The sequence below is a fragment of the Petaurus breviceps genome, unplaced genomic scaffold (genome assembly GCF_028583685.1).
Source record: "Petaurus breviceps papuanus isolate PSGF00001 unplaced genomic scaffold, PetGlider_PUasm1.0 178, whole genome shotgun sequence".
In the NCBI taxonomy this organism is placed as follows: Eukaryota; Metazoa; Chordata; class Mammalia; order Diprotodontia; family Petauridae; genus Petaurus; species Petaurus breviceps.
In genome coordinates this window covers 19,374,766-19,386,762 of record NW_027185777.1, presented here as the reverse complement: position 1 = coordinate 19,386,762, position 11,997 = coordinate 19,374,766, and the positions used below count along the sequence as shown (strand labels likewise).

At 41.9% G+C, this 11,997-nt stretch overlaps 1 long non-coding RNA gene across 1 annotated transcript in view; it reads right to left on the bottom strand.

The window, feature by feature from the left end:
* Window positions 1-11,794, bottom strand: part of LOC138159968 (uncharacterized) — an 82,218-nt gene extending 70,424 nt beyond the window's left edge. Inside the window, exon 1 of the long non-coding RNA XR_011168027.1 lies at window positions 11,635-11,794. This is a non-coding gene — a long non-coding RNA (uncharacterized lncRNA). The remainder of the gene's footprint in view (window positions 1-11,634) is intronic.
* Between the last annotated feature and the right edge of the window lie 203 nt (window positions 11,795-11,997).

Below are 11,997 nucleotides of genomic sequence, written 5' to 3'. Positions count from 1 at the left end.
CTTTCTTTCTTTCTTTCTTTCTTTCTTTCTTTCTTTCTTTCTTTCTTCCTTTCTTCCTTTTTCCTTCTTTATTTCAGTTCTCTTTATTTTGCCCAAGATGGAAATGCAATAGCTACTCATGTGACCAATCTCACTGCTAATCGCTGTAGGAGCTTTGAAGTTCCCCATTTTTGATGCAGGCTAATTCACCTCTCCTTAGCAGCTTAGTGGCCTTCCACTCTCAGGGACCCTTTAATGCCAGGCTTAGTTCAGATACCAGATCAGCTTAGCCCACTGAAGCTCAGAACTTCTGACCTCAAGCAATCTACCAGCTTCACTAGCAGGGATTACAGGTGTGCATTATCACACATGGACACAACTAATTCTCAAAGGAAAATTTGCAAGGCAGTCATGGAACACCATGGTCTGAAAAATTAAATATGAATATCGAAGTTCAGCGGAGAGGCAGGAGTTGGTGTGAGCAGACTGTAATATGTAATAAATAAGAAACTATGAAAAAAGAGTAAAAGATGTCATCAGAGAAATGAATGAGTGAAAAAGAAAATGGGCTAACCATGCACTAAGAGTGGGATGTACAACCTGAGAGATCCATTGCTACTCTTATAATGTAAGGAGAAATTGAAGACCGAAGAGAGTGTAGGCCAAACATTGGATCTTTATGGCAACCTCCATCAGTGAAATCCATTTTCTGGGAAGTGTGATGGGGGTATTTACATGCTTTGCATAGAAAGATACAATTCTCTATCCATTAGGCCATCAAGTCAGTCTTAAGAAGTCTCCTTGGTTCAGCCCCTATCAAGGAATGCAGCCACTCTTCCTTTCCCACCAACACTAAATGGCACTCAATCTGGAGTCAGAGGGTTGGGGTTGGAAGACCTTGGGATCAATGCTGGCATTACCAGTGGTTCAGAGACAGTGGCTAAAGCAAGTCACTTGCCTTTGCTGGGCCTTAATTTCCTCCTCTGTGAAATGAGAAATGGTTTGGACTAGAAAGGCAGTGTGTCATTGTGGTAATAATAGTAATAATAGCCAGCACTTTAAGGATTGCAAAATGCTATGGTATTTTATTGGATTCTCAACCCTGTCAGACAGATGTTACTATTATCCCCTCTTGACAGGTGATGAAACTGAGGCCGATAACAGTTAATCTACTTTACAAGGGTCACACAGCTATCCAGTTTGGAATTTGAACTCAGGTCTTCCTCATTCCAAGTCTAGTATTCTTATCTACTGCACCTCCCTCCCACTATTAGTACACTGACCTTGGAATTAGGAAGAATCACACCTCTAATATTTAGTACCCATGTAACCATGGACTTAACCTCTCTGGGCCTCAATGTCCTCATTTGTAAAATTAAGAAGTTGGACTTGTAGGGGCAGCCAGGTAGCACAGCGAGTAAGAGCACCGGCTCCAGTGTTGAGAAGACCTGGAGATCAAATCCCGGGCTCAGACACTTAGCACCCACCCAGAAACACCTGGCCGTGTAACCTTGAGCAAGTTACTTAACCCCAATTGCTTAAAAAAAAAAAAAGTTGGACTTGGTGACTTCTAAAGCACCCTCTACTTTTGTCTTTGGTCTTCTATGATATTAAAAGTCTACTGTCTATTGCTTTTATGAATTACTTGAAGTTTTCCACTTTATTCTTTAGATGAGTTACAAGCTAGGATCTGTGGTCCTCTTAGTGGAAGTAATTCCAGGCTCTGGTCCTCTCTCCTCCTCCTGTCTGACAAAACATATCAAAACTCTGTTAAGAGACTCTTCCCATGAGTGGTCAAGGGAGACAATGCCCTTTTTCTACCTTGTCCATGTGGTGAACACACAGCAGAGGCATATGTCCAACCTATGAGAGCCCAACTGTAGGACTTGTACTGTCTCTCTTCTTTTGCCTCAGTAACAGAACAGAAATCCTGAAGTGGACCTTTCTACCTGTGGAGACGATCTTGTGAACTTGAGATGTCGGAAGTTAGGGGATCCTCACATGGTGCCAACTGTATGATAGTCAGGAGGAAGCAACAACTCCTCCAGCTCTTCCTAAAGAAGATGGCCCAGGAGGACAGTAAGTCCAGACCAGGGTCTAGCTCATCAGAAGATATGAATATAAAGGAATTTATTTGGACAGAGCAGAGTTAAGGTGAAAGTGAAATGCCAGCTGAACAGTCATAAAAGGATTCATATTTTGTGCAGTAACCTCCCAGAGAAGCACAATATTAGTGATATGTTTTCACTGCTATGTAAGTCTTTGTTAATACTTATGCATGAGTCTCTTTGTTAAGAATTTCCTTTGTGTCAAGGAATACATAGCTGTCCTTTACCAGGTTTACATTGTACATTTAGTGCTTTTCTAGCTTTTTTTGGGGGAAGACCCTAGACGAGAACCAAATTTATGTTCTATATTATTTTCCTGTGGGTTCTAAGGTGAGGCATACAGAGTCTGAGTCAACGAGACAAAGGAACCTAAACTCTATCATTGGAGATCTGGATCCCCCAGGATTGAACCCATTTTTCATATGCCTGAATCCATAGATGAGTGGAAAAGAGAGGGTTAGTGCCCCACCTCCCTGGGTTCAGTAGCAATTATTTGTATTTGTTCCATGTGTATGGGAATCAAATACCATGGCTATCAAATCCCAGCTCTTGAAGCTATGATCTGTTAGACATTAAGCAAGTGATTTAACTTGTCTTAAACTCAATTTTCCCATCTGCAAAATGTGGAAAATGGTGCCAGCATAAGCATCATATGAGGAATACTTCCTAAACTTATATTTTGGAAGGATAACCTAACTTGGAGTCACAGGCCCTGAGTTTGTATCCCAACTCTGCTACTTATTAGACTGGTCACATAATTCAAATGCCAAATGCTCTCTTACTCAAAAGATTATTTTACAGAGAACTCACACAAGGTAAGTGCTCATACAAAGGTCATAAAAATGGTATGAGGACATTCTCAAGATATCTCTGAAGAACTTTACTATTATCTGAGATATGGGAAACACTGGCACAGGACCATTCAACATGGTGTCCCTGCATCAAAGAAGATTCTATGCTCCGTGAGCAAAGCAGAATTATAGAAACACAAAGGAAACCCGAACCACACAAATCCAGAGCCACTTTTACTCTAAATATTCTAATGGACACTTGTACCTGATCTGTGGTAGTGCCTTCCGAATCTGTATTGATCTGATCAGTCAGAGTGGAACACACCATTCCTTACTCCAGCTTTGTGGTATCATCAGTCTTCTTTGAAAACAAAAGACAAACAACAGCAGCAGCAGCAACCACCACGCTGTGACCTTGGGCAAATCATCTAACTTCCTCCCTTTGCTGATGAAGGGGTTGGATGAGATAACCTCCAAGGTGTCTGCCAACTCCAGATCTACGACTTTGTGAATGTAGGGGAACTTGAGGATTAGTAGTATCTATTCAATATAAAAGGGTTGGTCCCCCAATCTGATTTAGCACACACAAAAAAGCTTGATCTTCTACATTCATTGTAAGAAATAATTAATACAATCTAGGTCCTTTTCAACTTCTCAGGACCTTTAACCCCCTAAATCTGAGGAAAAAAATTTTAAATCCATAAATCTGCTCATCAAATAGCTGTATGTTTAACTCTTCTCAAAATGTTGTCTTCATTTTGCATAATTGGGCATGTGTTTTCAGTGAAAATTCCAGATGTGTGACTGTATCTTAGCTTTGTGCCCTATTTCTAAAGTGCAAAAATGCAACACATAGTACCATGACTCTGTGTGTGTCTGTGTTTTGTGTATGTCAATGAACATTCAGTTTGAAACATATCTAGACCAGACTGCCCATGTATCTGTTTGTGCGTTTCTTTGCCTGAACAATTCACCTTTCTTCTTTCTTTTTTTTCTTTTTTCCCGAGGCAGGCATAGCCCCCCAGATTTTGTATATAGGTATCCCTGGGTTCCGTGAGTCTGAAGCTGCAATGGCTGCTGACACCCAGTGGTTGCTTGGCCTAATTACAGATACTTGTTTTCTTGGCATTGAACTCTTCTTATCTGGGTTGAAAGCACTTGTCCTGATAAACCAGTAAATGTTCAGAGGTGCAGCACCAACACTTTGAGAGTCAGAAATGTAGTTATCTATTTTGTAATTGTTTTTCAGGTTTGGTTTGGTTTTTGCTTTGGGCCACAGGAGAGAGTTGTCATTTGTCAGTGGGAGACAGTGGGTACGTTAACATTGCTCCCTATACTGTTCAGCCCACTCAGGTTGTGACTAGAGAATTTGCAATAAGACAGGGTTGTTTTGCTTTTTTTTTCATCAGCTGAAAAAAAGACAGAATATTAACTGAAGTTTGAATAACTTAATGAGATCCTCATTAGAAAGAGAATGGACCTTGGAGGTCATCTAGCCCTGCTCCCTCATGCTATATAGCACCATAGATTTACATGTAGAAGGGACCTTAAAAGTTATCTAGTCTGACTGTCTTATTTTATAGATGACTTGCCCAAGTTGTCACATAGTTGGTCAATAGCAAAGGCAGGAATCAAACCCAGGTCTTCTCACCCAAAATGCAGCATTCACCCTTCCCATCACCCCACCCCCATCTCCATCCATACATAGTATTTCAGACTGCACAATCACCAAAAGTCAAAAACCTAAACCATGTTTGGAAACTCTCCACCATCTGCAGAATAGCGATCCATCAGTAACTTTTAGCCTTAGAGAGTTAGCGAGAGGTGAAGTGATTTTTCCACGCTCACACAGCTTTTGTTTGTTGTTCTTTGAAGAGGACCAGTGACATCAGGAAGGTGATGTCATGACTTGCAAGTGAATTGGATTTAAGAGAGGCAGGACAGTGCAAAGTCACCAACCTCCCTCTCTCCCCGGGAGTCATCTGGGTCCAGAGGCAAGATATAGATCAGACCATTAGACATGGCCCCAGAAGCAGTGGGAGACCTTGGCCTTTTTTCTTTTTTTAGCTTTAATATAGATATGTCTACCTAAAGCCATGGTTATCAAAGTGTGATTCAAGGGAGTCTGGGAGCAGCTAGGTGGTGTAGTGGAGAGTACCTGTAGTCAGGAAAAACTGATTTCAAATCTGACCTCAGATACTAGCTGTATGATCTTGGTAACTCGTGTAACTTGCCTGCCTCTGTTTCATCAGCTGTAAAATGAGGATAATAATAGCGCCTACCTCACAGGGCTGTTGTGTGTGAAGATTCAATGAGATATTTGTAAAAGTAGGTGTACATATAACCTAGATCAGACTGCTTACCTTCTCAGGGAGGAGAGAGGGGAGGAAGGGAATTTGGAATGAAAAATTTTAAAAATTAAAAAAAAAACCATGAATGTTAAAATTGTTTTTACATATAATTGGGAAAAAATAAAATACTATTTAAAAAGTATCTAGAGATTATCTAAAGGAAGATTCAAACTTATCCATGTCTTTCTGATTTCAGGACAAGTCTTTTGTCCAATGTTTCTTCTGAGTTCACTTTCAGCAAACCCTATCTGGAAATGCCCTTGGCCCTACTTGACAAATGATATGCCATCCTCCCCCATCTTCCAACAGGAAGAGGTTGATGATTCCTTCTTTTTTTTTCCTTGCTAGAAAACTCAACTTTTAATGATGAGAAAGAAGCCGTTTCAAAAGAAACCTGTTGGGTATTTTATTATTTTTCCAGGGAAAACACATTTTGATCACCCCCCCCCACTCCCATGCCGCCTCAGCAGGATATGGGTTGTGACAGGCATAAAACATTTTCAGAACAGTAAACATGCATAACAGCCGACAGCGTCCTAATTTAAACCGGGGGCACATTGGGCAGGCAGTGTTTACAACAGCAGTTCAAGCACAAATGGCTTTATTTTAGAGGAAATTGTTCCTTTTGAATCTCTGTGTTATGTTGTGCTGGACTGTGTTGTGTTGTTTGAGAGGGGTGGAAACGGGAGGTGAAATATAAAGGGAAATGCTTGGGTTCAATATATGAAATTGGTTCCCCTGAGGGAAAACTTTAATTCTTGTCAAATGCTGGGGGAGATTGCAAGGGGAAATTTTTTTTTCCACCCTTGCTGTTGAATCGAGTTACCACCATGGTGGATTTTTGAACCAGTGTTATCTTCCTTAGAGAAAAGCATCTGTGACTGGCACGTCCGTGGGATGCCCTCAAAAAGAGGGAGTCTCTCTTGCAGGATGACCAGGTGTCTGTTCAGTCAGGAGAAGGAAGGAACAGGGTGACCTGCCAGTAACAGGGTTTAGGGGTGGAAGAGACTGTGGGGAAGGGGAAAGACATTCCAGAAGAGAACTTTGGTTTCCGAAATTAAGCAGCCCTTCTTTTCAAACAAGTCAGAGATTTCATTGCTCATTCTGCAGATCGACAAAGCCCGTGAAAACTGTTCTTGTGAAATTGCTTTTGGCTCGCCTTTTTTTTCTTCCCTGCCTGGCACCGAAGGTCACAGTGAGCATCCGATTGCCAGGCAGCAGGGCGGGCCAGGAAAGCCTGACTCCCCGAGAAAAGAGGGTGAGTGAGCACAGTGCGCTCCATTTATCCCAGCCGGAGATATAAATGGACCATTGGTTATGGTCGTCAAAAACAAATTTCCCAAACCCCGGTTCTTAAATTCAATACAGTTGGGGCAGAACAGTCAGAATGTCTAATTATAACAGGCGACTTCTGGGCATTTCTGGGCATTGCTGGTGTTTTGAAGAGGAAGGGGAGACTTGGTAGGGAGAACAGCCAGCAGCTGAGATGGAAGGGCTACAGACATTTTCCCTACCAAAAAAAAAAAATTACCCTGCAGTTCTGTAAACATTCTGTAGATAAACAAAGACGTTAAGGCCCTAGAATTTAAATTGGGATGGGCTATGAAAGAAGAAACAGTCAGCTGGCTAGCTGTTCCTCCCAAGGCTTCAGACAGAATCCACAACTTTTGGGGGTTCCCGAAACTTTTTGTTGGGAGACCACTTGCTGAGATAATAGCTGAGCCCCCTTTGGCTCTGGGCTGCTGGTTATGTTTCTTGAAGGAGTCCAGTCCTGAATCCAGCTAAGGAATCATGATGAGAAAAAAGCTATATGAAGGAAGACTGAAGGAGACTTGGAAAGACCCCTTAGTGCTGCAGATGCTGGCAAAGAGAATTCTCCCACCATGTAATCCTTTATCATGTTCGCCAGTGATGGGGCAGCCCAGTTGACCCACAAATCAAACTGAGTGGGTGCAGCAATGAACACTTGAGATGGTGGAAACAGCCCATAGAATCCAATTCATGAAATTCAGCTGTAATCTGAAAAAGTGCCCAGGCTATCCAAGATTTCCTGAACCTGTTAGCCTAGAAACAAGATCTTCTCTCATTCTCTCTCTCCCTTCCGCTCTTTCCCTCTCTTATACAATTAGCATGACTTTTTGTTTCCAGATTTAGCCAACACTGAGAATGTGGAAGCACCTTTATTCAAAGGGGGTGAAAGGGTAGAAGAAAGAAGTTCTCAGAACCCCAGGAGGTCCCCGTTTAGGTTACCGATTGGCTTTCAAGCAAGGGTCCCCTGAGGGCATTTTCAACGCTGGCAAAGAAAAGTGGATCATTTGCCAAAAGAACACTGAATATGGCCTCAGCTACTGTGGTGTGTTCTGTGAAAGTAAGTGGCTATTTGCAACAGGGGAGGCCCTTGCAAGCCACTGGCTGGCACAGTTAAAGGAATTCATCAGTATAAAAGCCAATCTTACAAATAAGCAGAGTAGACAGCCACCTACAGGGAATGGTTTGAGAGGAGGAGGGAATGAAGCCCTCAGGGCAAAAGCATCTCTCTAGTCTCCATAGGAAATTTTCACTTTCTTCACTCCTTTGGTTTAAGGTCTTAAATTAGGCTGCTATTAAGATGCAAATGTAATCTTGGAGGGATAGTACGTGAGGGTTAGATCAGTAGTTTTACTGGGTTGGTACAGGAAGATAAAGAAATTCTCTCAAGACCAGCACTAAATTCATAACTGGTAGACAGCTGTGGATAAGTTTAGCAACAGAGCCAGCAGATGGCCTTGAATTTGAACTCAGTTCTTTCTGACTTGAGATCACATCCATTATCAGTCATTTATACCTAATTATCAATTACTTATTCATAACAGCTTGTCTTCTAGAAAAATAAGTATTAGCTAGGGTTACGTGCTGGAGAAGAAAAAGATCCAGAAAACAATAAAAAAAAAAAAAAAAAAAAGGATACCCAAAACCAGATGGCTTATTAAACGGATAGTAAGAAATTTTTTGGGGGGGGGAAGCAATTGGGGTAAAGTGACTTGCCCAGGGTCATACAGCTAGGAAGTGTCTGTGACTGAATTTGAACTCAAGCCCTCCTGACTGCAAGGCCAGTGCTCAAACTGCTGCACATCTAGCTGCCCCAGATAGTAAGAATTTAGAGAGGAATATGATTGCTTGAAACTAAAAATCATGTCTAGCTAACCTTAATTTTAATATTAAGGTATTAGATATGAGTAATGCTATAGACAAAGAATACCATAATCATAATTTATATTTACAAAGCATTTTATTTTATTTTTTGCCTTTTGGAGGGCAATTGGGGTTAAGTGATTTGCCCAAGGTCACACAGCTAGTTTTTGTGTTAAGTGTCTGAGGCCAGATTTGAACTCAGGTCCTCCTGACTCCAGGGCCGGTGCTCTATTCACTGCACCACCCAGCCTTCCCTTTACAAAGCATTTCAAAGTTTACAGAGTACTTTACAATCACCTTGTTTAAACCTCACAACAACCTTGGAGGTAGGTACTAGAGCTATTACCTTTATTATATAAATGGAGAAACTGAGGTCCAGAGAAGTTAAATCAGCCAGGTCTTCCTCACCGTGTCAGGTACTGGACACTCTTATTTTAAACAAAAATTTTGACAAAATGCATGATATCCTCACAGACAGAACTGTAGGCTAAATGACAGGGTACATTGCCCCACTGTGGTAAACCATAATGTTTTCAAATGACCCAGATGAGGGGGCTAACTCTTTCCACAGATTATAGAGTCAAGGTTCGAAATTATTTCCTCAGGCTGGAATAAACCAACAAGAAAAAATGTAATAGCTACAAATGTAAAATCTTGTAGTTAGGTTCAAAAAATCAGTTGTACACCTTCAGGCCTGGTGCTACTTGTTTTGGCAAAGGTTCATTTAAAAAAAGATCTGAGGATTTTAATTGACCAGGAACTTAACTAATATAAGGTGATAATAGACCGACACTGTTGGTTTGTTTTGTTTGTTTTTTAAGCTTAGACCATTGAGTTTAATATAGAGATCATGGGATAGAGGAGTCTCCTAAAAGGCGCTGGAGATGCCAAGGGAATTGTGTGAATTTTTTATAGTGTGTGCATCTGGTGAGTGTGCCATTTGAAAACTATTTTTTAAATCAAATTTTGTAAAAATACATGTTTTTGTTTTACTCTGTCGGGCCACGGAAAATAGCATGTTCAATTCTGTGTATCCTAACGTAGTTAGCAAACTAGAATATGCCCCAAGTATGGTGAGGGGTCTACAACCTACAATATACAAAGAATGGTTGCAGGGACTGTGTGTGTTGAAGCAAAAAAGAAAGAAATGAAAAGAAAGAGGATATGTAATAACAGACTTTAGATAGCTCCTCTACTCAGTTTCCTCATCTGTAAAGATGGATCTCTTGAGTTCAGGAGCTAAAGTAGGCTAAATTAATGTCTGGAACCAATATGGTGAGCACCCAAGAGTAAGGCTTCAACAGGTTTCCTAAGAAGGAGCAAAGTCCCCCAGGTCAGAAATGCAGCAGATCAAACTTTTTGTGCTGGTTGGTCGTGGGATTGGGTCCTTAAGTCATTGCTGCACCAAGAGCAGGAAATCCAGTCTCAGTTTTAAAAAAGGGGGTGGTGGTGGTAAATTAATCCCTAAAGACCCTTCCACCTCTAAAATTCCACTTTCCAAGATACTAAAGTAGATTTGGTTGGGCTCAATATTTCAGGAATGAGTTAGTCTGTTCAGTTACAGGGAGAACCTATACTGAGGATTCCACCAACCCATCCAGGTTTAAAGTATAAATAAGGAAGACCTTTTTTAATGAGGCAGCATGGTATAGAGCAACTGGTCTCTAGGTATATTTTACTCTGTAGTCTGAAATAGTCAGGAGGGACCTGGGTTCCAGTCTTTGACACAAACTCTCTGAAACTCAGTTTCCTTGTCTATCAAATGGAGATAAATGGAAATACCACAAACCTCAGAAGGATGGGCTCTCTGTAAACATTAGAGGGTTATGTGAGTTCACCTATAGAACAAGAGACTAGGAGCAGATATAGTGGAAGCTAGATGGCACAGTGGATAGGGTATCTGGTATACAATAAGCACTTAATAAATGTTTCTCTCTCTCTTTCTCTCTCTCTCTCTCTCTCTCTCTCTCTCTCTCTCTCTCTCTCTCTTTCTCTCTTTCTCTCCCCCTCTCCCTCTCCCTTTCCCTCTCTCTCAGAACTGAGTTCAAATCTGGCCTCAGACACTTACTAGCTGTGTGACCCTGGGCAAGTCACTTCACCCTGTTTGCCCCAGTTTCCCCATCTGTAAAATGAACTGGAGAAGGAAATAGCAAACCACTCCAGTATCTCTGCCAAGAAAACCCCAGATGGTGTTATAAAGAGTAGGATACAACTGAATAACAAGGAGTAAATAATCTTTCTAGCAGGTTCGGTCTAGTCCTAAATCCCATGATCCTTTAGGTCAGGGTTTCTTTTAACCTTCTTTTGCACCATAAATGCCTTCAACAATTCATTGAAGCCTGTAAATGACCCCTTCTTGGAACAATGATTTGTTGCCTATACTCATAATGGAAAGAAATGATAAATTCCAATTAGAGGTTCGTGGGGGAAAAATATGCAATTTTTTTCCCCATACAAATTCACAAACTCCCTGGGGTATTTGCAGATCCCAGGTGAAGAACTCTTGTTCTAGGACATGTGTGTATATGCATAGGAAATAGAAATTCGATTAGGTAAGAATTCATTAAGGGCCTACTATATGCTCAGTAAGAGTGGCAGCAGAACACAGTGGATAAAGAGAGTCAGGAAGGTCTGGGTTCAAGTTCACCCTCTGACACTGTATGATTAATGTGACCCTGGACAAGTCACTTTCAGTGCCTCCAGGAAACTAAGACTAAATTGCAGAGAAAGGATATCCCCTCATAGGGGAATACCCTAGCCCTATGAATTCCCAAGTCTGGTCTCTTGCCCCCTATGTTCAAGGCAAATGAAAAGTTGTGCCCCTTGCAAGATAAGAATGTACTGGAAAGTAAATCCATCAACTTTAAGGAGGTGTGTTTTGGGAGGGGCAGGAGCTGGGGGAGAGACATGGCCCAGTGCTGTCGATGACCTCTCCAGATCCCTCTTAGCCTCCCAGCCACTACCCTCCCCCCTCTCCTCCGACTCATTCTTGGCTACCAGTCCCACATGTCACTTTGTCTGCTGAGTTTTCTTTGTGAATCACTCGTAGAACAAGCAGTCGCTTTGCCATGTCATAAAATATTTTTCCACTTAAAGGACACACAGGAATTTGTTGTGAACAGAAAGAGGCTGAATGCTCCCAGCTCTGGCCAGCCACCCCAGCCAGCAGCAGATTGAGAGGAGAGGAGGCCCTGGGGGAGGGGGGAGGGGGAAGGGGAGGAGGAGCGTACCCACCTGGCGGCTTTGATGTCCTCTTATTTAATCAGCGAGGCTGGTCTCCTGAAACCTTCTATTTTGTACCTTCTAGGGCTGTTGAAAAAGGCAAAGGGGAGATTTATAACAACAGCCTTCGTTCCAGCCTGACTGGTTTGGCACAGGGAGGAGCTGTGTTTTTCAGAACAGCTTCTCAACATTCCAGCATGAACTAAAATGTATGAAAATTACAGTTTTGAAATCACCAGATGTTTTTGTCAAGGAAGAAATTGATGACCTAGAGGGGGCGCAGCCGGATGGAGCCCAGGCTTCCAGGTGGCAAGTGGCAGCCTGGAATTCAACAGATTGCAGACTGGTGGTGCCAGGCCAGTGCTCATTTGATTA